General features: G+C 36.1%; 1 protein-coding gene and 1 pseudogene across 2 annotated transcripts in view; both read right to left on the bottom strand.

Annotated features, from left to right (window-relative positions):
- LOC122572061 (brain tumor protein) overlaps positions 1-27,295 on the bottom strand; it is a 168,539-nt gene that overhangs the window by 134,774 nt on the left and 6,470 nt on the right. The gene's annotated exons all lie outside the window — the stretch shown is intronic.
- On the bottom strand, positions 17,853-18,599 carry LOC122571699 (annotated as a pseudogene).

The following is a 27,295-nucleotide window of genomic DNA, read 5'->3' on the forward strand; positions in this document are numbered from 1 at the left end:
TATCTCGAAAAGCAGCAAATTCTTCGGAAATGATGGATGACTCTCGCTCTTGCTCGATTAACATAAACAAATAAACAGCGCCAAACACGTGGAAGCCACGCAGCTGTCATTTATTTCCTTCGTTCTTGAACTACCGACAGTGCGATATCTTTTGTATTTGTTTCCTTACCTACATGTTGACACGTATTAGATAATTTTAATCGCGAATGTATTTCGTAGACTATGATAAACGTGCAGTACCTATTCGGCTAGGTGTTTCTACACAATTTAAAATTCAAGATCCATTTAGCTTTGAATTTCTAACGATATTGTATTTGCATACTTTGGTATTTGCAGTGAATTAAAAATTTAACATCCAAGTGGAAACACATCGCGTTTACGCTAAGAAAAGATCGAATGTCAAATGTAGAAACGAACAATACAGAAATACCCTAAACAAATCAGATTTCTCATAAAAAAAAAAAAAAACACGGCTGTATCCAGATCGCTTAATCGTATATTTTGACGGATTACAAACACAGTGAGGAGCTGGAGTGTACACACTGTGGAACACTGTGGAACAGAAGCGCTGTAACAGTGCGTACACCGAAGAAGATACAGGTTTAAACTGCTCGAATTCTTTTCAGTCCTTTTCTGTGTGGCCTAACTAAAGGACATCGAGAAAGTCAACAATCAAAGTGTCCCAGCACGTTATCTACACCGATTCCACGAGTACGCTTTCAGCTCTAGAACTTATCAACTCCGAGAGCCTGAATAAGTAAAAAAATCTATTAAACTGATTAGCGACGAGTAGAATGGAATTCTGTTAATAATTTTTTTGTAAATTAGCAGCTCCACATTAGGCGAGAGTCTAGATGCATTCCTAGATAGGTAAGTGTTGTAACTTGCGATATCGTAGCGTGATTGAATGACGTTGAAGAAGGGAATACCTTTCCTTAGAACGAAGCCGATATGTTTGCTTTCGTTGGCATTTACTCTAATTTTTCGTTCATTCGACGTATAGTTCGATCGAGTAGGCAATAGACAGATAAAACTCGAATCGGAAAGAACCACAAGCCAGAGTACAAAGAAAATGCAATATAGTGGAGCAGAAAAGTGTCTGTTGGAAAGAAAAACTAGGGAGAACCAAGCTATTGGCAAGTGCGATGTAGCAAGAGCTGGCGATAAGAACTGTGATAATTAGCAACACGAGCAATCAAACTCAAGTATCTGGATACGGATCGTAGGTTAGAAGAATGTAGTATGAGATACGAAGCAATGTAGCCAAGTCCGTTTCAAGGCCAACCGGTTGAAATTAATAAATAAGCTGTTACTATAAGAAGAATTGATATTTAGTTAAAAGTTGTCTATTTGGTACTGGCCGTTACTGGCTGGTACTGTTAGTGGACTTTGACCTTTTTTCTAATTTATGAGACATTTAAAGGCATACCAATTTATAGAATGCATATAACATGCAGAAGTATATAAAATGTCCAAGGTAGGCTACTTCCGAGGTTTATTATCTCTAGCAAGTAGAACGAGTTTCTATTTCAATTTGATTTCTTCAACCATGTTCGTAGAAACATAAATTTGCGTAAAAGTCCGTGATCTAGCGATTACACATTTAGATTTAATTGTAAGCGATTAGTAATGTCAATGAGTAGTAGAATTTTAAACGTTAAAATAGAATACTTTCATTCAAGGCCAATTTTTAAAGATGAAAGGTACATTTTCTAACTTTATTAATTCTAATAATTATATTTTATTTGCATAGATTTATTTCTAGAATTAAGACTAACTACTAAACTATTCTCAACTTTATTATTGTTAATATTCGGACGAATAATATAATTCCCTGTATACATACGTAACAAAAGAATCATTTAATTACTTCAAAAAACGAAGGATTGATACTGAAAAATAACTTCTTCTGGTTGAATATCACCCGTAAAACGTTTAATGCTTTGAAACCGTATGGTACGACATGTTACACGGAACTGTATCGTTAATTTATTTGCGCAAGCATAATGTTAATATTTCGCAGTGGAAGCGAGAACTAACTTTGCTTGGTACTGCACGCTACACTGCACGACTTTCTCCTTCAGCATGTGTTACGCGAAATGTTCAGTATGCAAAGTGTATTGTCACAATATTTTTACATAATTTCGTTTTAACTAAATTTGATCGAACTCGAGTAGGTTGGAGTAAACTAACTGCAGTTTCTGTCAAATTGAAGTAAATTAAACGCGTATTTAAGATACATCGAAGATAGACGTTAAGTTTGTCAAATGTCAAGGTTTAAATCTGTGCTCGATGAAGAATTTCGCTTTATCAAATCGTATTGTAGCATGTATAATAAAGCGACAGGAAACGATGCTTTAAGTCGATACTTAATAGCAAAGATTTTAACGGGAACCACTTGATAAAAACAAGTCTTACTATTATTTCTAGAACACATTAACAGCGGAGTATTTAGAATTTATCTTTTCATTAGCCTGGTTGCAGCGTGAACGCTTGAGATTATCACGCAGCTTCGACATTTAAGCTAAAAGGTTTCTAAAAGGCATCTTTTTCGCGATGAAATTTTATTTTCTTTCGTTTCCGCTTCGATCGAATAGCCACGTTATCAGAAAAGTCGCATGTTGCCGCGTTAACGAAGCAAAATGAAAATCCCAAGGGACATGGACCCAAGTTCGTCTTGAAAGTAGCGCAAGTCCATTTTTTCTTTGTTTCCACATAGCGAAGTGTTTGCATTTCCATTGAAAAATCCTAATAAGGTCTACCTAGTTTTTCCACGCTTCTACGAGTTTAAATAGGTGCGAATTCATTATGCGAATATCTTTTTTAAGAATTAATTAGACCGATATCTTTGTTCAGAGTTATAAACGGACTTGCACACTGCTTTCAAAATATTGGTAAATCGTATAATTAATCAAATATTAATTACATAAAAACTATGTTCCATGCTTTCGTTTATAAATAAGAGCAGGAAATACAAAATACTGTTTTTTAATTTTTAATTTTTTTAAGTTTCTAGTCATTGGTGCCTCGATTATTTGCACAAGTTACAAACTATAGGAGATGGAGTTGCATCACTTCTAAAATAAATGATTACACAATTTCATTCGTTATCGATGTGTTCGATCGATTAAAGCAAACGAATATTCCGAGATTTAAATAAATTGAAGAATGATTGCAGAAGACTTGTTCTTTTATTGGAAAATATTCTGCATACCAATGAGAATATTGTAGCATATGTAAATAAATCTTCTTGTCCTCCTGAAAACTTTGTTTTTTGGTACTTGCGATGTATTCTACGAGCACTTGTTTACAAATAAGAAGCTCGCACTAAAGTAGATGTAAATTCGTCGTTTCCTACATTTTTTCACAAATGAACTTGGGACATATCGGACGATGAATATTGTCAATATTTGAAGGTTCTCAACGAGAATGCAGTTTGTCGATAAATATTGACAATATTGTATTGACGATACATATTGATCGCCTTAGTTGTGAACTTTGAAACGTTGACAATATACGGTATTGATATTCAGCTGTCTGAGGGCAGCCTTGCGCTGTAAAGCACGTGCTAAATGAGTGGCGAAAATTTCAAAAGGAAAGGCAACGCAGCATTCCAATCTAAAAATCTACCACGTACAAATAAATATATGTATGCACAACCATAATGTATGCAACGGTCATAACTGCAACGGTCATAACCGAAACGCACATATAACGTTACCTACTCTAAATCTTTGTTACTCGAATTTTATCTCTACCTTGTCTATATTTTATTAATCTAACCTAATCCTATTTACCTACCATTGATATAACGCTAATAAACTATGCCACTTTCTTCGGTCTAGCCCTCGTATTCTCCAAGTCTATGAAATAAACGTGTAGAATAATAAATTAAAATAATAATTAACAAAGCAAGGTAATAAAAGTAGGCGGTTGACAAAAAGAAAATCAATTTCCTGGGAGTTTGATGGTGACTTTGCCGAGAGATCCGGCGAATAAAGAGGAAGCGGTCTGACAGCAACTGTGAAACTAAAGTATTGGATTACGTTCGATTCTGACCGTACGGGGCAAACCTCTCCATCGCATGTAACCATTTCATCCGGTTGCGGTTAAGCCGAACCTATTGCTTCAAACGTGTTGCCGCTTCCTTTTCGCAGGAAAGTCTTTGAAAAATCCTCTCACTACCTCCGGCCTCCAGCAGGCTTCTCACTAGCATCGCCTTTCATTCCGCCGGCTTTCCTCCTCTCGGAATTTCATGGCCACGTTTCTCTAATTGCATTTCCTGTGTTTCCGACCGACTTACCAGTCGAACTTTATTTCCAGCCTTGTCTCGAGGTTACATTATTTTTTCCCCCTGTTTGCTGCTTTATCTTCTTAACGTATTCGCAGCGCGACCATATCCCTCGAAAGTAAAACACGCTGACATTCGAAAGCTATATTCTTCCCTCGCGTCTGACATATTCCCCTTTCTAGGAAGAAATTTCTTGCCTGTCTTCTTACTTTCTACGTGTCCATACTACCGAACAATTCGGAAATGGACTTTGCCCTTGTCCACCTAATCGCGAAAGAAGAACCGACGTAGCGTGAAAATCACGCAAAAAAGAAAAAAGGTTACAAAGCGTACACAAAAATCACTGTCACAAAACGTCTACCGAACGAGCGGCGAAAATTTCAAAACGAAAGGCAGCCACGCAGCGTTCCGAGCAACCTCGAGGCGATCCCGAATAGGAAGGTACAAACGAAACGACTCTTACAGTTTTCAAAAGGCACAAACCCTTGCCTGGCGATCTAGTCGCAGAGAAATAACGACTTTGGTCTACTACCATCTACTACGATTGATACGCGTTATCGGTTTATAAACACGCTCCTTGATACCATATAAATACGGTATATATTTACGAGCAAACAACAACAACATCATTCTAGTTTAACTCTAGTCTTATCTAACCTTCATATCGCATAAGTGTGAAATACAATTGCGTACAACCGTAGTTGCCGATAACCCTGAGCGGTGGGTGCGATTCTGAATAAATCAATAGAAACATTGAGAAACAAATAGAATGGCAACTTTGCGTTACAAATATGGCATTTTGCGCGCCGATCTTATCGATATTGTTTTTATTCGAAAACAGCGAGGTGCCATTTTACGCAATATATTAGCTTTTTAATCATTTTGTAAGAACCGTTTATTCGTAATTAATCAAAGTCATTTCTACAGCGGCTTATTATAGGAATTACGTGTTGAAACTTTCAGTTTCGAAGGTGAATATCTTCATTAAGGCTAGGTAAGGCTAGGTAAGGCTAGGCTCTCTAAAGTTGAATCGCCTCTAGATAATATACTAAATATCGTCAAAATTTGAAGGAAATTGTAAGAAAAGCGGTCCATGCTACAAATACGGTAGAACCCATCCTGTTCCCAACGTTTTAGTATCAGAACACATAACATTAACAGATTTAAATAATACGTTCAGCGTCACGGCATATTTCTCATAATCTTTTTTCAATTCGCAGTCTCTTTCGATAAAGCGAAATGCTTCGACTCTAAATTTTTCACGTAACGGTTTACGTAATTTCGAACGAATTAGCCGTTTCCACGATGTATTCTCTGTTGTTTCGTTGCTTTTTTCTTCTTTTTGTCGCTTCATTGAGCGAGATAAAGCGATAAAGGGAGATAAAACAGCATCGCTGTCGGTCGGTCAATTAAACGTTGACATTTGGGAAATCACATGGCAATTCTTATCCATCGTTTAATCCCGATTGCTTTGGAATTTGGTTAATGTTCTTTAATTACATTGCCTTCGACATCAGCCGACAGTTCTCGATAATACGTGCAATCGATTTGCAAAAACGTTGAAACAAACTCTCTATTTAATTACACGTTTTAATGCGATGAACATTTCTGTACCTTTAAATCTCTTTAACCCCGATGAAATAATTTATTCCCTTAGTTGTTCGTTTCTGATAAAGTATCGTAATGAACATTCGTGAAAGCTTAATTATTATTTTAAATTTGTTTTTATAACGCGATTGTTTCGTTATAACGTGCATACGTGATACTTGCAGTAGAAAATAATTCAATCAGTAATACTGCGATACTGCAATCGATAGAAAATAATTAATTGCGGAGGTTCAAACGTTGACAAATTTTTATTTCATAATCCTGTTTTCCATTTCGTATTGCGTGTTAAATCAGGGCAATATGTTACTGAAAAGTGCTATTTAAAAAGGTATAACAATAAAATATCATTGAAAATGCGTGGCAGACAATTCTAAATACTTTTAATTCCGCGCTACAACTGAACTTGAAACTAATCTAAAACCCACTTTCCACTTTGTCGTTTTTCTTTAGGAATTCGTTTACCGTGCAATCACCTTTCGATAATTATTTTTCATTTTTATCGCTTCTAACCAAATACCAAAATATTTACCATGTCTCGTAAAGGGATAAAATTATACATTTCCCAAATAATTTTGTGTTTCTCTTTGGACGATTTGTTACATTTTGGAAAATATTTTTCCAATTTTCGCAATCATTTAGAATCCGCTTTATTTCGAACGGAGTACGAGCACTTCAAATTTGTCGGAGCATTTCCTGGAAAATCATGTACGTCGTAGTAAATTAAAAAATTACTTAATTGGCTACTTGACGTTAATACATAAATTACCACATCCAAAACTGATAAGGTTTCGTTGAAAGCAAGCACGCGTCCCACGAAACAAATTGGCTTTCATCTCGTTATAACCTCCTTTCGTTGTTATCGCGAAATCGTAAAATTAGCATGAATGCTCACGAATGTCGTTTCATCGTGCGAAAAGTCGATCGATGAAATTTCACACCGATTGAACCGTCCTGTATCGCGAGTTTATCTTTTGCTAACTGATGAGAATTTCATTTATTTCGGACTTGTATCCAAGCCCTTGCTACCTTCAGTTTTTAGATCAATTATTGTATTAAGATCAATCTTTGTATTTACTACGATCTTTTTGTTTGTACCTCACCTTGACCTACAATTTTTTAACGACAAAGTGTCGAATAAACAAACAACCTATTCGATGCATCTACGCAGGAAATATTGGTCTATTTGTATCTGTATTCTACTAATTTTTGCCTGCTGGCTATGAAATGCGAATGATTTACATGGATTTCGCATTCACGTTCAACCTCAATACACACTACATTGTTACACACTAGATCACCCTGTATATATTTACCGTACAGTTAGTTATCTTATTGAACAAATTAATTCGCAGAAACTAACAGTAATTTCCCTATTGTATTATTTTTATACTTTTCTCAGAAAATGTTTCTTATTATCACACCGTGCTTACGGTGGCACATGCTTTTCCTCTCCCCAGCTTCTCTCTTCCTTCCTCACATTCTGTGTATCTGTTGTCTATCGTTACCGGTTCTCAGGCATCTTTCAGTTTCGCCCTCGTACGGACAAACGCTTGCATAGTCTCACAAACACGCCACCGATACACGGCGCTTGACTAGGCACTCGAAAGTTCAGAGTAGATAGTTTGAGCACCGACTACTCTACAAGTAGCTGCTACTACATGGGTGAACGAGCACGCCGTTATTCCTCCGACCACTATCAGTTCTCGTCAAGTGCATTAGACCGCGGCATTTCCTATAAGAGGGTTTAAAGGGTTGCGTTCCAATATGCGAAATTTACACTAGCAATTTGTCATTCTTTTTCACTCGCGTTCATCTTCTTTTCGTTCCGATAGATATATATATATATATATATACAATAGCCATTCGCGTTGCCTGATATATTCCTTTTTGTCTCTTTGCTTGTTGTTGGCTGATTTTGCTGGAATATAATTATTTGGAAAGAATAAAAAAGCACGATCTACGTACGATTCACGAAGAAGCATAATTTTAGGGGCGAAGCGAACATTAGAAAGTTGTAAAAGGAATTTGTACAAATGTATACACGAATATATTCGTAAATTTTCGAGTTCTCGGTTTAGAATTCTGCTTTCGAAGGAGGCGTTGAAAGTGATAGCTACACTGCGGACTCTTATGCAGATAAAACGTATCGAAATATGCAAAAATCATGCGAACAATATGTTAAGAAGGTGTTCTGCATTTATACGAATATTACATAAACGCTGCTACAGGTAGATTTACAAATAGACTAGCTATTTTTTCTATTCTACTTTAATTTCCGATAGAATCGTATAATAATCGCGTACTCGAGATTCTCTACCGTGAAACGATATCTCTTGTGCGATGAAATTAATTTGTAGGCATCAAGAACTTATTCATTGAAATTATATCGAATAAGCTACCAGTAAAATATAAAGTGATAGTTATACCGCGGATGTTTATGCAAATTTATATTTTTATAGAATACAATCGAAAGAATGGGACCTAGGTAGAAAATGTGAACGTTGTAACGAGTAGCATACTCTGAATATTTTATATACTTTTGCATATTTTCTGCATTCTGCGTATTTTTGCATGTTTAAATTCCTCGTAAATGCATAAAAATCAGCGGTCTACCGATTATGCAAATTATAACAAGTTATAACATAGGTTGTCACAAGGAAATGACAGACGAAAAGTATCTACGGAATATCTTCCGTAGGAAAAGTAGGAAAAGTAGGAAAAAGTAGGAAAAGCGTAACATGTTCAGTCCTATCTCTTTTACGTGATATATGCAAAACGTATGCAATATGAAAAATATGCATTTGCATAAATATCCGCAGTCTAATTATAACTTTACATTCAAATACAAGCTTGTAGACACCTGTTCGTTGATTTTCTGACAGTGTGCGAGTTTCAACTATAACGAGGACATTTAACTTGGAAAACTATTTTATCTTACAGGTTGTCGTCATAAGTGATTTTTATCGGTTCTCGTCAATCGCAAAAGCATCTTCGATGGCTGTTTCCAATTCGAAAATCACCAAAGAAGTTACTATTTAATTGGATACTTCATCCTTCGGAAGTAACATACAGATGTCGAACATCAAGATGTTCATCTGCACTTAACAAAGTGAGAAATTGCTCGACAGCAAATAGAAAATCTAACTCATTTGCATCTATCTACGTTCTATGTATTGGAGTATCAGCTTGTTTAAGATGAGTCGAAAATGGAAACAGATAACACCGCATAATATCAGAGGGGAAGTAACAAAGTTTTATATTTTAAGCTGTCGGTAATAGCGAGAAACAAAAAGTAGCCTGAAGCCTTTGGTTTAATTGAAAAATTAAAGAAAATTCTCATACCTTTGTTTAAAGAATATTAGTAACTCTAGATTCGTCGGGAAAATAATATTTTTGAACAAATTATCGTTATCCACGTTATCGCAGAATTTTCCAAACTTCAGGCCGTGCATCCGTCAAATATTGACGAATACAGAATTTCATACTGTTTTTCACAAAAATGATTGAACATCACGATGCTTTTAACTATATGTTCTGCGCTTTACTTTACTTTTGTAATTATTCTTATTTTTATAGGGAGGAATTTTCCACCAAATTGTTTTTCGATCGAGAGCATTGGTTACAAATGTTCATTTTCAGGAAATTTTATAATGAAAATTTAGCGATATACATTAGATTCGAGAATATTTTTATAGCGTGCAAAGTACGCGTCTCTTATTTGCAGGACGATATTTAAAAAAAGCTATACGAGATAAGCGTAGGAATATAACGTTTATATCAACTGCTGGCATTACAGTTTGACGTAATTTAAAATATTTTATTTATTCCTGCATTTGAAAATGTATTTCATGTTTTTGAAAATGTAGTTAAAAAGGTTGGACCTACGGGGCAGATCGTTCTACCCACTAAACATTATAACGAGTATACTCCACTTTGAATATTTGAAATATTTTTGGATTTTACGTGCATTCTGTGCATCTATACGCGAAAAAATTCCCCGTAACTGCAACTTGGCACTGGAAACTCACAGTCTAATAATTACGCTATTCTATAGAGGTAAAATGTTTTTTCTATCGATAAATTCCATGGCCATCGCCACCATCGCCAAATACCGACCAAGGTATCGTAGTTTCCTTGTTACGAAGGTTCCGCAATTTTATAAGAAATCCAACAAGGGCATATAACAACCGGCCTTACGAAAAGTGGAGATTAAACGAGCATAAGCGTATCGAAACAACGCGGAAGGCGTGTAATTGAACGCGACTAACGTGGCTTACTTGCAAGTTGATCTATAAATACAAGTCGCTGGTATAAGCTTCGCTTTATTAATGCAAGCTTCCTCGTTCCTCTCCAAGCTGCACGATTTGCCTTCTGCAGTCGCTGGCGTTTATCAAACGGAGAATGGAATATCTTTTCGAGCAACGCGATACCAGTTGTTATAGTTTCTGTCGCGCTGTGTTAACAAGTTGCGCGCATTCGATGGTTACGATTTCGGCTAACAATAAAATAGCATCGTAGAAGCTTCGGTGGATTTACGCATCGTTTAACCACCGTCGAGTACTAGACGCCGCCGGTAGTTTTATGTATCAAGCCGCGTTTACACTGGCATATATCGACCGCATACATTGTCCGCTGACAGTCGCCGAAAGGCGTAAGTAGGACTGTCTGCAGGCAATGTCGTTTGTCCACTAGGAGCGTACCAGGTATCCGAATATACTCCGGTGTCGACGAGTCGAGAATGCATTGCGAGAAACGGTGTGCATCGAAAACGATTTTCGAAGCAGTTCCGTCTTGAATCCGATACAAGTTGCGATATTTGAAATCGCCAAAAAATGTTTCTTCCTATAGGATCACTTTGACTTTTTTAACAGCACGATGTATCTTTGATTTCGTAGCATCGCAGATGACGCCAAGATGAATTTAACCGGATGAGTTCAGATGAGATCTGAGTTGAGAAATGAATTCATCGATTCGTAGGAACATTAACATTAACAAACTTGACTTGACAGAACATTGGGGATCAGATGTCTGCAACAAGGTTCGTGCTTTGAACAAATTGCGATAGTGAAAACGATCAAAGTGAATTTTTAGTGAAGAGTTAGTTGCTTTGCATCGGTTTAGGTATCGCGAAAAGAATTCTTAACAGTTCCATCCGTCGATGGGATAATGTTGTATCAACGACAACTTTGTACAACGCGCTACAGGTAAAATCGTGTGAAACAACAATATTGACCTTGACACTACAAGTTCGCTATGTGGCGTTAATGTCAAAACCACAGAGACAAACGTGACAGGGGCGAACGTTCTACTAGAAACGTCTGGGATACGAGAGACGAGCCAGGCCGAAGAGATTCTGAGAAAAAGTAACAACTAAGGCAGAGAGAGTCGAGAAATCTTTGATGCTCCCTACAGACCGACTTGCTTTGGCCCGCGAGAGAATTTCAAGCATGTCTACGTCTCAAAGTATCATCGTTTAGCCTCCTCTAGTCTCCGTAGAAATTTCTCCGAGACGTCAACTGTTGCACAACACCTCGTCAGCTTCAAACGTTCAGCCGCAGACGAATAAGCTGTCTAGTCGATCTAAAGCGATACTAATTCTCTGTTGGTGATGATTTCTTTCGTTCTTTCGTATTACGATGTTTCATTTTTAAGACATTAATACCTATATTAATTATTATTTATTAAAAATAATTTTAGAAATTAATTGCTGTATATAAGAAATATGTTAAAATGAAGTTCCCAAACTTGACATAAAAAGTACAAAAAAGTAATCTTTCGAGTTAATGATCATGTCCTGTCTTGTCCCGTACACGTGGCAAAATGGGTCGCGTCTATTTGCACATGTTCGTTGTTGTCAGACCAAATAGCAGGCCCTCTATATTTCTTTTAGACAAAATATTAATTCTTCCTCCTTCTCGAATCAGAAAGGACAGTTTGAAAACTCTCAAATTAGTCTTCACAACATCCGTCGAGGATTTTCTCGGTAGAGAAGTCCAAAGCCGCGATCGATTTTCGATCCAACTTTGTCGCTCCGTCCTTTATCATCGAAATCAGATCATCGTTCATCGAAATGATATTTTCTTACATATATACCTCCTCCTATCGTTTTGCGTCTAGTCTCATATCATTATACACCTTTTCCAAGATCGTGAAAGTAATATGACCAACCATTAGATCCGCGGAACGTAAATCTCGTTTCATCTGAAAACGTAGCTCTCCCCACCGTTTTATACGATATATCTCCGAGCAAATTCCATCCGATCGTCGATGTATTTATTTTTCATCGATAATGATTTTCTTTTAAGTGTCCTTCTTTGAATTTTGTCAGACTTGTTTGTTTGAAATTGTTCTAAATTTGAGATCATCTTTCTCCAAAATACGATGGACATAGCAGATTATTAGCGGCCGTTGCGTCGAAACAAAGAAAGATCCTTATGATAATTTTTTAGAATCAGAATGACGAGTCAACGACCTGGTTGACCGATGGAGTAGCACTTACAGTCTGTTACAAAAATCCATGTACGCTTCTTAAACGTAAGATATTTGTAGTAAAAACTTTGGCCGGATGAATTTTGTTCACGCATTAAGGACACGTATTGTTAAAACGTAACAATCGTTTATTCTCATCTTTATCGAGAAAAAAGAAGTAAGAAAATATAATCGTTACAAAAATTGATAATTGTACGCAAAAGGGCGTTGAGGCTCCCTTCTCTTCATAATTATCCAAAAATCATATACATACATCTGCTACACCTATATGAAATTATAAAAGTGGCAGACTGGCTGCCTATCCCACGTACGCATCAACAATGTCCTGCCATTCCCTTGGTGTTGAAAATATTAAAAGCTTTTTCATTTCCGGTCTAATTTCGTTCCAAGATTTTTATCAGATAAATGTCTTAATTTTTCTAAGTCGTCTTAGAAACACGCGAACGATAATTGCGTTTTCATTTTCTTTGATGGGTCGGATAGAGAAAATTTGGTAGGTATACGTGGTCTTTCGTAACTGACTGTACTTACATATGCATTACGAAATTTAAAGATTGATATGCACCTATGCGCATATGAAACGGGTAGCCTTAGTGATAACCTAGTTTCACCGATACATAATGTGGAATGCGATCGAGAGCAGAGAGGGTGAAAAATACGTTCAAAAAGAATCGGACCATTGTGAATATTACGTAGGTGCAGCTCGTATGTTGCACTGTCCGCATTCAAACTGAAACGGTCCTTTCGCCACATTTCTGTTATCAACAGTTAATACCATGCTCCTTTTTCTAATGCGAATATCTATTTTTTTATAAGAGATACAGAGTTCTACTTTGAATAACTATAGTCACGTAATCGAACGAATCGTAAATTTCATCGAAATTTTAACGATGTCGTCCGTTAGATTAGGTAGATGTCGACTTACATTTTGTATTATATAGAGTAGTTGATTTTCTCCAAGTATTCCCATACGTTAATTACGGTACTATAAAAAACTTTCTGTTCTTTGCTTCGTTCCTGTCCGAATCAAAAATCGTTTGCATATTTTACAATAGAAAAATCCCAAATTTCTCTCAACATTGCGCGAGTATCAGACCTAATTACGATCCGTCGTCTGATCACTCGGCTACGATGCTAATTCCTGTGAATGGAACAACAGCACGAAAAGAAAGATGGTGTTCGTTACACAATCGAAAGGCTAATTCGGTACAATTCAGAAACTGCATAGTCTTTTACTTAGATTATACTATGGTATGTTTATATTTGTTTACGTTTTATCGGTAACTCACGTTACTAAATTTTTCAGGACGATCAGAGTCGGACAAAATTTCGCGGACTAATAAATTTTATCAACAATGCGAACGATCTAAATAACGTTTAAATGCAATACAATATTTTGCAAAAATTGAACGTTATGGTGTACTATTTTTCAATATATTTTGCCTCTCAGGGGAAAATATATCGATTTCCGTGGCAGTTACTTGTTAAGCAACCCACATCGATTCCAACTCATTACGAAAACAGTTTTACTGCATTAACCAGCGTGCACTCGATACCGTAGAGTATATATAACGCAAAAAAGTTTGCAATATTGCCCAGGCAATGACATGCATGCGTTTTTACACGTATCTTTTTGTCCAGTGGGGAAAACACGTGGCGATTTTCTCTCCGCAACAATTTATGACATGTTCTCGTTTTCGATGATACGAGACTCGTCTTTTAATCAGGATAGTAATGCATTGCCAACAATAATTACGTATCCAGTATATGTTCGAAAAATATTTTCAAATATAACAAATGTAACGACGCGTTTAAAAAAATACGACATATCGATGTAAATAAACTATTACAAAAGAAATATTGGCATCTACGACGAGTTAATTCGATTCTCTCATGGTCAATTAACAAATTATATAGTATTTTCAAGGGTTTCGAATCTGCCGTTTAGTAGCGATTCACGTGGCGCTTTATTCCTTCCATCTAGGATTTCTCGCACGCGAACAACCTGGATTAATGGATTTTTAATTACCGTCGGATATCTGATTTTAATAGACGAACGACTATAAAGGGCGTCGACGACGTCGGAGATATCAAGACGTCAAGAGGTATTAGAGTTTAGAGATTTTTTTAGATCGGTTAGTCCATTGCCCACCTAAATTTTAACAAAATTTTAACAAAATAGATTCAAAGTACGGAGATTAAGCGTAAAGCAACGTCTCTCGTTTTATGCCTTCTACTAGGTCGTCCGAGAAGTTTCTTTCGTTTCAGAAGGAAATAATGGATGCACAACATTTTTCGTTTTATATTATTTTATCGAATTACGTATGATCCATATTGCTTTATCAAAATAAAGATCGCAACGTTCGACGGATTAGGTTTCATGTTTGTATAAAGATGCGTCGTTGTAAAAGACGTGTCTGTAAAGGAAAGACGCTTTTCGGACAACCTAACGTAAAACTAATAGTATTTGAGTGAATGTAAAAGGAAAATGCTGCGAAAAATCTGCTTACATTCGTAATATTTTCTTTTCTACACGGTTGTTCCCTTGTTTATGTTTTTCAACGAGGGGCATATTTTATACGAGGGTGAAGCTTCAAACACCAATGTTCTAAGTAAATCGAATAAAGCTGCTTAGTACTGATAATACTGCAACTACCGACATTTAAGACAAAGCTATTTAGACGAAAACCAGCCAAGATGACCGGTCTTTAAGAAATACGTAACGATAGAATGTTTTTATGTTTATTGATTTATTATTTTCTTACGAAAGGAATTCCATGTTACGTAATTCCGTGTTATGTAGTACATTTTTGATATTATCAATCCGTGTGGGACCATAATTTCTAAATGAGGGTACATTTATAAAATGTTTTGGTTTTGACTGGTGTAGTTGTAGTACTAGTGGTAATTGCGAGATACGTCATGCTAATACACACATATCTTCATTTCGAAACAACTATAATTACACAGTTTTGTAGTGCAACTGTTTCTCGTTTATTAATCTCGTGGCATATACAGTTAGTCACATTAATATTTAGACGCAGTACTATCTCTGTATTTATTGTCTTGCATAAGAGGAGACGAGTTAAACATCGTGTTGCTTATTATACGAAAATGTGAATCATTTATCGTGGTCCTTAGCCCTGTAGAGAGCAGCAGCAAAGGGCTAAAGTCGCTAAATTTAAATCACTGCAATCGATTCTACTCGGAACGGTTTCCCTGCCGCAGATCAGGAACGAAGACCTACGGAAAGATCTAAAAATATCAACTGTTGAAAAGGAAATTAAGAAACGACTTGCACAGCATGCTGATTGGTTGTCCTTGCAGATCGGTGACCAGATTAGACAAAGATTAGAAAGCAAACATCCAGTCGATCTGCTATGGGACTCTCATGGGATAATGAGCTATTGGTGAGTCACGCGCGGATGATTTAGAGCTAGGAAAACTTACCAAATGCCCAACAGGTCAAATTTCCTGTATCAACATTTTTCGTAGATGATAACTTTAAACACGAACTTTGCTGGAATTTTTACATTTTTCCTTGCTTGTCAGATGATTCACAAGTAAGTCATTATTTTACGATTAAGATGTACGACGTTCCACACTTCCTTGTTTATGAATTATATTTATGCTCTTGTCTACGAATTGTATATATGTAAGTAACGTCTAAAATATATGAGATTCAACTTCTACGAAGAACAAACCTTGAACCACTAACCCATGGGTTACGACCCCCAAGAGAGTCGTAAATGGTTTCTGGGAGATCGTCACTGTTATTTTTAGTTATAATTATTTTCGTAGGAAATTTTAACAGACAAGAACTGCGCCGGTACAAAGTCCCTTCTCTAACCGTGTACAGCCAGCTTCCCGGTGTAAAAGAACAAAGTTAACTTTTTTATTTCAATAAAAGTATCGTTCCACACGTTGGTCCTTACACAACCGTGTAACTTTGCTGAGCAACATTTACATGAAATTTTAGTTACAGTAGAGTAACATTTTCAGGTGTTAATGTTAGTTAATCGTACTTTTGAAATAAAGTACAGAGCAGCAGAAAACGGAGAGAAAACGAGGGGAAATACAACTCGTAACTCGAAACTGAGAGGAAAAATTTCTCCCACGATAGAAATGATAATCCTTACAATATTATTATAAAAATATATTATTTATAATCCATACAGGAAGAATTGATGTACAATTTAGTAAAAACACTTTTTTACTATAAATATTATTACATTTATTGTGTTTAATTACGTTTGCGTTCGTCTTATATTTAATAAGTTAATTAATCCTCCGGCCGCAGCTTTACTTCTCTGCTGACGTCGTCTACGTACCGAGTCGTTTAAATCTATGCAGTTCCTTTTAGGTTTTTGCGGTTTACAAAATACCTCGAAACTCTTGAATACTCTTCCAAGTTTCTAGAATATCGTCTAATTGTTTTTATTGCTACGCGTTGCCTTAACTTTTTTAAGCAGAGCAAAATCTACACACGAGTACGGAGAAAATGAAAAATTACTTAAAATTACTGGTCGAAAACGAGGCAGTATGCCGTTACCGAGAGTTAAATATTACAAATACAAATTTTCGCATCTCTATACGTTTCGTTCCATCCTCGAGGAATTTCTCTTGATTTGAAATAAACTTCCTACATCTCGTCATAGCATGCATCTTGTCTGCACGTACATTTACGAATATTCGTAAATATTTGCTCAGGCTCTACAAAATAGCTTTAAAAGCAATCGCTTGCTTCTTGTACAGCTGTGCTTATCTTATGAGAAATTTTCTTCTAATTGTAAATCGTATTAGTAAGTACTGTGGAATTTGCGCTGGCAGTAACCACGAAGGGACGTATCGCGCTATCTGATGGAAATGAATCATTTCAATTTATCGTCTGTTCCTCGATTCACTTTATGCCTCGTGAGATGTAGCTTCCTAAGGAATTTGCTTCTCGCGATATTCACAGGTTGTAATTTCGTCGTTAAACAAATTTGTATTACTCGCTTCGAGGATAAGTCGCGTAAAAGTTTTATGAAAATTCCCTAATTGGTAAATTGATTCAATAAAGTACAAATCCATTTCTTTCCAGACCAATTCTTTGCCTTTCTTCTATAAATTTTTGTATATTTCGTCGTACTCAAGTTACATTCACACTCGAATGATTCGAGAAAATCAACGAATGGAATACGAACAAGGTTACGAATATTACGAGTTTATTTCACGGAAATTTATATTTCATTTCAGTGTCGACAAAATAATACACCGATACTGTGACATAATATAAAAGTGTGGCAGACTCGTTATCTTGCTTTCGTATACGTACGTATTGATATGTATACGTATATAATAAGTTTGTACAATTGCTATTGTATGTCAATGTACGTAATACCTACATAATTGGCTGACATACGGAACCGAATCCGAAAATGCCGAATCAGAAAACCCATTTCGTACGAATTAACTTGGAAAGTTAACAAGTTAGAAGTTGTTTCGCTGAAGGTGTATGGCTTTGGTTTGTGGCTTTCGATTTTGCCCCAAAGAAAAGAATTCATGAAATAAGGTCAGTTTACTGTTTCCTTGAGAAGCTAATTTCAATATACCGGCAACTCTTTCCTCAGGATACCATTCGCTGAAGGATTGCTTATAACAACGGAATTACGTTTCGTACCAGATGACGAATAGCGCAACGATGATGATGTATACAAATTATTTTAATTATCTTTCTATCCGAGAACAACTACTTCTCTATCTCTCTTCGACTGCGTTCTCATAGGAAAAGAACGTTTTGTATGGCAGAATTTAAAAATAAATTCTTTGCAACTTCATCGATAATGATTTTCATCGAGAAAATGTTTTAACATTGTGGACATTTTTACTGATCTATCGATGTCACAACCAAATGGTAAACCTATAACAGACGCAGACTTAGAAATTTACAAGAAACGAGGCACCTCGTCCCAGCGGATTGTTTAAATCTTTACGACAATTTGAACCGTGTTCGATGTAGAACGTTTTCATCACTTCGATACGGACGATACTGAAACTGAAATTGCAGAATAATACTAATCCACAAAAACTGTAGAAAATTTAAAACGAGATTAATAATATTACACGGTGTTGATCCTTTCGCGTTTTCTCTTCATTCTTGAAACCCTTTCACCCATTTGTAAATAGTCGGTGACTTCACAGCATTCTGTCTATGCGCTTCTTCTAGCATGTCAGCCACTTTGACTTTTTCGAACATTTCTCTTCCGAGTTTTACGAGAAATTTCGCATTAATGCGTTATTTTTTAAAAAGATCACCAAGCGTTTTCTGGACGTGCGACAGCCGGAAGAAACATGGGCATACTAAAGACGTTACCATAAGCGAGCGGCTTATCGCTGGATCGTGAAATTTAATCTCTTTACAGATAAGACTATAACCTGCATTCCTCAACCAGGTCGCCGCACAGTTGCTGAGGTGACAGTAAAAAAGAACCATTTTATGAATTTTTCGAGCATATCGAATATCTACCTATATGCTCTTTATGTACTTTTTTAATTAGTATAGTATGTCGCTTGTAATGCCATTTCTTTCGAAATTATGACACGTTCCAAATTTCCGAGCGGAAGTGCAAAAATAGAAGAAACTGCGACCATTAAACAACGATTGAACCTGTTAAAAACTTGCATTTATTGCTTACTGCATCGTAAGTTATTTTTTATTTCTCCTAGAAGCTACACATATCATTTAATCCAACTGATTTTATTTTACATCAAGTATCGATATTATAATTGGTATTAAATAAATGCAATCAAAATCTTCAACAACGGTAGTCATAAAGAGTGTTGGCCCACTCTTCCACTATGATTATTTATCATAGCGTTTACATACTAATCGATGAAATATATTAAATTTTGTATCATTTGCTAGTACTTTTCTATGATTATAAAAATTTGACTTGATTATGAAAATGAAACATTGAACCCGATAAAAGAACGCTTAAAGGAGACGAGGTTCTCTCACATTTACGATTGAAACATGAAATTTGTAATAAAAATGCAGCGTTGCTTGTTTCCTATTCTTTCTACAAAATTCTATTGGCTTTGCGTTTAACTTTATAGTTTTTAATCGTTTTATCGCGCCTCTGCATTTTCTCAATGTTCCACATTTTATTTTGCAACAATTTTCGTGTAGCTCGTACGCTATTATAGTCACTGGCAGCTAAAGTCACGCATACGTGACACTCGTTGTGAAAGTGTTAAAGTAGATATGCGATAGTTGTAATGTAAATACTGGATGGTAGATTTTGCTTTCGAAAGGTAGAACGATATCTGCGTGCTTGGAAGTTGCTCAATCAAGATGCTGTGTAATTGATTTACGTGACGGATGAACGTATGACTGGTTCAGAAACCACGCCGATCAGTTCCATACATCGAACAGCAGAGAAAAGAGACGATGTTGCAATTATGATTATTTTTAATTTACCTTGGAATTTGCTATTATCCGTGTATCATCTTCTTGTACAGATAGAGAACTAGAGTTTTACACCAAGTATATTTCATATACATGTTTGCGATCGTTTGAAAGTGCCCAAATACTGGCGCAACAGTAGGGTAATTAAAAAATTGATCATTATCGGTATACTTGAAGCTATAAGAATTGAAATTGATCGATTTCAAGCGCCGAGACGCTTGGTATAGGAGCGCAAATAAATTATCACGATAGAATTAGCTTGAATAACAACGAGATAGAAACGACAGGTTGAAATTGGTCGCAGACTATGAGGATTCGCTTTGACGTTTCGTAAAGTACGATAGTAGTCTCTTTCTCACGATACACCCAGCGATTTCTGGACGAGAAGGACCGCTCGTGAGGGCAACTGCGAAATCTTATTACTTTCTGTAGCGAAACGCGGCGGCTCGGATCACAAGCTCGAGAAGAGGCTAAGAGAAGAGAAGTGGAAAATAGCGGAGGAGGAAAGAAGAGGAGAAGAGGTGGATCGGTGTGCGCGCGCGCTCACTCTCACGACGTGATTCATCCGGCTTTCATGAGAAAATGCAATCTTTACGGCGAAGCCAGCCCCGACCTTATGTCACGCGCTATAACAGCAGCCATTACGACCGCCCCGCTAGACATCGCTGAGACAAAGCTAACCGGTTGTTCCTTCTCGGATGCACCGACACGACGCCTGCATTACCGTACCACTTGCGAAATGAACGGTATGTACACGTAGGTACACTGCATATTACTACATATGCGCAAACGTGTATCGCATTCCCTCGAGTATGCCGCCTGACATTTCGACCCGGAAATTTTCTCTTCGATCAACTTCTAAAAATGTTTTCGCGCTTCTTTTCGTTTTTCGAATATATTAACGCTTCTAATGTACGCCAGACAGGCAGACGTAGATAACGCGGAACATTACGAATAAATACTCTCATTATATACTAGGTTATAACATTCCCTTTTCCCTTTTCCCTTTTCCCTTTTCACACCTTCCCGTTCCACATTCCCTTGAGTCTGTTATCTGACATATTCACCCGGATATTTTCTCTTCGACTAGCTTCCAAAAATCTTCTCGTACTTTTTTTTCTTTCAGTTCGTTTCTCGAACGATAACATTTCCAATATATCAGGCATATATAACGTAGAATATCACGAATATACACCTGCTATCATTGTTAGGTTACAACATCAATGTACTATATATGTACATAGGTATACTGTGTATACTGAAACGTGTCTTGCATTACTTCGGCGCTATTGCCTGAAATTTCGACCCGGAAATTTTCTCTTCGACCAACTTCTACAAATGTTCGCGCACTTCTTTTCGTTTCACTTCGTTTCTCGATATTAACGTTTCTAATACACAGGATGTTTCACAACATGCGCGACCCACTTCAGCAGTGGACAGGAGACGCAGAGCCAATGAAAAAAGTTGATACAAACGTGTGTCCTGTTTGACCTTGTTTCAAAGTTACAGCTACTTTCGTGTCACGATAATCCGCGACAGCTTATCTTCGTAGAAAGTGCTCGATATAGTGTCAACAAAATTCGCCATCTTTCAATATGCCACCAGCTGTATGTCGCATAATGCAGACCGAGCCATTTTCAGCAACTTCTACGAAGCTAAGCCAAGCAGTTGCGGATTATCGAAACACAAATGTGGCTATAACTGCGAAACAAGGTCAGACAGGACACGCGTTTGTATAAACTTTTCTCCTTGTTTTTGTATTCTCAAGTATCGAGGCTGGTCCCACGTGTTATGAAGCGCCCTGTATAGCACGTAATTTTTTACGTAAATAGCGTAAAATGTTATGAATACACATTATTATTATTATTAGGTCATAGTATATGGAGTCACCTTTATTCGGGCGAAATAAGTATGTATGCTTTTACTTTTTATCGTAGCAGGTCTATTAATGGAATTTGGACGTTTCGTTGGAATCGACACGCTTTACCGTCGACAGACAATATCTTTGATGTCGTGTGTTTCTAAAATACTCTCGTTTTAGATTTTGCGAAACTTACCTTACACATTTCCTCTACTCTACATTTTCACTCTACGTTTTCAAGACCAGTATCGCTAAGGTAGTATTTAGGAGGCCAGTACGTTCACTGGGACGACGCTTTTAAAAGACTTTTAACGTAATGTGTGGCTTTGATCGTAGAATAATTGTCAATAAGCTTAAGCAAGAGAAAATAACATGCAGATTTATAAAATAAAAAAGCGTAAACCGGCCTCCAATATTATATAAAATATATTGCAAATACACAACATACTTTTCGACACAATTTATACCCATGGAAAATGAAAAGAATTTAAGCGAACATTTCATGCTCACACAGTCATGCTACAAGTTGTCATTGTAATATGCAGTTCATGTAATTTTGAAAATAATAATTCAAACATTTTTGGTATGAAATATCGGATAAGAATAATTCATTTATTAATAACAATAATAACGTATCACCATGTGGTCAGGCAACTAAATTCTTGATGAATTCGTACAAAACAATAGTAATAACGTATGCATTTCCAGGCTATTCGGTTAAATGAAAAACTTTGACACAAAATTGACTTGAGATTGGATTAAACAATTAATTATTAAAACACCAGCTCGCTACATTTATTGAGAAACTCGAATAAATTTTACTTCATTTAGTATTTTGCATTAAAAAAAAAGTATGTCACGTGACTGAAATAAAATAACTAGGAAATAAAAACAGTGAAAAGCATCCAATAAGTACTAAATAAACATTATATAGCATAGGAGAATATACTACGTATATACACAGTTTTTATAACTATTTTTATTTTATAACTTATTTATATTTATTTTTCAAAGGACGATCGAATGTGTGTGTTGTCGGCTTCAATTTATTAACTAATTATCCCACGAATTATATAATTGTATACATGTAGCTACACGTAATTTAAATTCCTTTAGAAACGCGTTGCACGAAGATTCATTCGCGATGGTAAGATACGTTCAAATAATTTCAGCTCGATTTAATACGAGAAAGTAACGTTTTCCCTCCTTTTATATTTGCATAAAAGTAATATTAAGATTGGCACCCTATCAGCGCGTTTCGTATCGCCAAGTGAATTCGAAAGTGAAAATCTTCGTTATCGCGAGAATCTGAAAACGATGTGTACATGCAACAAATGAGCTGACGTTAAGTAATAGCTTACTTTTCCTCTTTTCAGGCTGTATTTGTTTTTGACAATTGCCGATTGTGTAAAACGTTAACGAAAACGTCGATAACTCGTTAATTTACCGTTTTATACGTAATTAAAGTTCTTTGTCATTCACAGCGGTTCACGAACGCATTCGAACGCTTACCATAGAACATTTTTACGAATATATTGTGCACGATATGCGAAACCTTTTCAGATTTTGTTAGCGCTGTAACCAGACACGACTACTGTGATTATAATAGAAAAATTCGAAACCAATCCGAATATGTAACTCTTTTTTTATATTCGCAATACTTTTAAAAGAAACATGTACGCTTTTTATATTACGTGAAATCGTGCGTCGAGAGAAATTCATCCATGTTCCATACGATGACTGTCAAGATCGTACAAGATCAATAATGAAAGAATTGTTTCGGATGTTACGTGCCAATGTGTTTACAAGTATCGTCCTTCGACAAGGCTACAGTAAATGTTCCATACGATCTGCTTCAGCACATTTCAGCTTTATGAATAACATTTTTGGAATATATAATATATAGAATAATAAATATCTATGTTCTGGTGTACAGCGATGATAATAGATCAGCAATGAAGGAATGCCGGTATCTAGATATACATTGTACGAACAAGTTTTGTAACGCGGAGAAATATATTAGAAAGAAGATTACAATGAAAGTGACGATAAAATTACGTCTTATTTCGAAATGTTTATGATGTCGAAAAAGGGACTTGGAATTAGGTTTGGTTCGTATGTCGAAGGTTCGGCTGCAATTGATCGTTCCGATACTTTGTCGATCTCTGCAAACTACACGTTTCCGATAAATATTTTCCAACTTCTATATACATTTACGGATTCGTTGCAAACATTGCAAGTGCCGCGACGATAGTCGCGTCCCGTTCTAGAGCTAATGAGATTTCGAAATGTTGCGTGTAAGATTTATAGGACAAAACGTTTCTAACTGTTCGAATAGTTTCGTGACTCGCCGTATATATATATATATGGTAACACCATGGTTAACTAAAAACTGGAAGAAATGAAGCAGCGCAAATGAAGCAGTCCATCGCTGTATAATTTAATCGTAATTGCGATCTGCTAAAACTGTCGTGAATCGAGTGGAGCGAGTCTGAAGGCAGTCGGCGGGCGCTATATTTTGCTGTAACAAGATCGAATCTAGAGCTACAAATTCCAGAATTCCGGTCAACAGAGAAAAGGCATCTACTAATGAGTGAGTTTCGTGGGAAAGGACAGTTTTCTCGTGCTATGACGACGGCTTTCATAATTGTCCGCACGAGAGACTGAATACAGAGTAATTAGTAATTACGGCACGACAGAGCGTTCTCTGTCTGTCTGTGCGGGTAACTAAACGCAATATACGTACCGATTGATATATCGATTTTAACGAATTCGTTTTCATTTTCGTTTTCCTTTTCGTTTCTCGTAGATAATCTTTCCATGTAATATGATAATCGTAATTTTGCAAAAGTTATTTTGAACGTTCTCTTGTGAAATATATTTTGTGATTACGCATCTACAACATACACAGCTCGAGTACCTTTGTACCCTACAATAAAAGTTTGAATATGTTCGGCCTTCACCTCGCCGTTTTCGAATAAAGGTAACGCGTAAATACGTAATATCGGTAATTTTGACGACCAAAAATGCCGTATATTATAATGCGAAGTCGCCGTTATGTCCTTTTCTGAATAATTGTTCGTTAGCGTGCGCTCGTAAAAAGTACAGACAGCCAGGAAATTTCTCCCCAGAGGGGGAATCTCAGACACGCGCGAAGAATATGATTCAGCGCGTTCTACTTTTGAAGGATATTGTCGCGCTACAAATACAGTACAGTCGGTTATCCGACGTGACGTGGAACGAACCTACCTCGGATAATCGAGATCTCGAGTAGCAAGAAGGCAGGCTCCGTGGCTGTTAATAAAAACATTTTAACGTATTGCTTGATATAATATTTAAACAAATATGTAAGCATTTTGTTGCCATCTTTGATACGATATTTAACGTAGTATTGTACGTGTAGTTAAGTTTAATTAACTATTTAATCGATTAAAATTTTGATCAACTGCCTCAACAATACCATGGTATTTACGCTTTTGTGCTCTATATGTTAAACTGTCGAAAAAGATGAAGTTATGGTTAAGCTCAAAGCACCTCGGATGATACGGTAGAAACATTACCGTACTTCTCTGCAATATCTCAACGATAGAAATTTAATTGAAAAATGAAACTTGAAATTTGCATGTTACACAATGTTTGCCATTTTATTGTGGTCTCGGTAAGTTCGTAAACCGGTCAGATCCGATAGAATCGAACGATGAACGTTCATGTGTGTGTGTAAGTACATAAGAGAGCGTGCAGACGTCGTGAAGCCGACTTTCTCCTTCGCCGAGCAATAAGGCGGTATTACGCAACCACGCTCTCCGTACCTTTTACCATGTTGCAAACAGAGAGCCGTTGGTCAGGCCTGTTTTCATCATCCGCACTCAAGCTGCGATGTATACGCGTGAAACGTTTCCTTCGAACTCGAATGACATATACTGCGTTTCTCTCCAGCCTCTTATCAATTACTCTACACTGCCAGAAGTACATGGTACTTTCTCATGGATATTAACGTAATTAGTCCCTTCTTAATTGAAGATTTAGTTACTGTATTCTTTGCGATCATATTTTATACGTATATACGCGGATTTCAATATCATTATTCATTATTTTAGGCTACGCTTGCCGCTACTTATTTTTACAAATACGACATAATAAATGGAATGTGTAATAATAACTGCGGATTTTTATCCGTTTATGGAAAATCGGAAAGCAGAGTATATACGTAAAAATATATGTAATATACGAAAATATTAAAAGCGAAGCGTGAAATAAATTTTTATATACGTTCTATCGCCTCAATTATGTCAATAATAATATGAAATCGTACAAAACAGTAATAATAATAATAATAATAATAATAATAATAATAATAGTAATAATGTCTAGCTGCAACCTAACAATAACTGTTATATCGAAATAATATAATAACATAATTTTAACTGAGATTTTGTTTACCTTAAAATGCTTCGCTTCTTCAAAGAATCTTTACATATCGTACACTAAACCTGCAGCTTAGTGCCTAATTGTTATTAGTAGTATAAAGTTAATAACGTAAATTAAGCCTCAGCTGTATAACCGTAGAATTTTTCTTTCACTTATGAGAATAAAATTATAGTTGATTAGAGGTTTTGCGAAATAGTTTGGAAACTAGAAACTATAATAACTCTTATTAATAAACTACTCGATATCAATGTAATGATATAGCAATAAATTAAGTACAACGATAAAAAGAGACAAGAGCATGTAGATACAGTATCTTGTAACACATACAACGTTATATACGATTATAAACATTTTACTAAGTAATATGAAAAGTTTAGCATCGTAGAGGCACTTGGAATAATAAATATGCACATAAAACTCGACCTCTTTTTTCATTTGCATTGAAACTACGCTCATTACGTTTTACTTTTATCAGTTAGTATCTTTTTTTACATTGGAACTTTATGTTGCGTTTTTTAATTGCATTAATTATTTTGAATAGCTCGCTATCCTTTTAATTAGTACATTGTAATTTCTTGCTCAACTATATTAATAATTACATACATAATTCCCAAAATAATAAATTAGATTTAATCCAGTTGAAAGAAATAGCTGCTTAATGCAAATATTTGCATTGGTCTAATGCAATCTGTACGACACATGTATAATTATATCGCGTATAACATATTTAATATACATGTACATCTGCTTATGCAATTTATTCGAACGTATTGCTATTATTAATTAGTTAAATTTCTCTTATATTAGATCTCTACTACTGTCAATAATTAAATTTGGTATATAACTACTTCAGTAATTAAAAATATATGCGCGAAGGAAGATAATAAAAGATTGTACCACTTCGTGAAAAGTGCATTGAAACTAAAGCTCCTTATACGCGCTGAAACGTGTTACGATGTATGCATCAACACTTAAGCCAGATTTACGCTGAATGTCAAAAGCACGGTTCACGATCGATCAAACTCTAGGATTTTACGGAGCTATTCGCACTAAAGCCTGATTCAGAATAACGATCACGGTCAGATCACGTCAAATCGGGCATCGGTCAAGAGATTTTCATTTAACTTGACCGATCCGCCTACCGTAAATGCTATCATGTTACATGTAA

This window comes from Bombus pyrosoma, linkage group LG10 (assembly GCF_014825855.1).
Source record: "Bombus pyrosoma isolate SC7728 linkage group LG10, ASM1482585v1, whole genome shotgun sequence".
Taxonomy (NCBI): domain Eukaryota; kingdom Metazoa; phylum Arthropoda; class Insecta; order Hymenoptera; family Apidae; genus Bombus; species Bombus pyrosoma.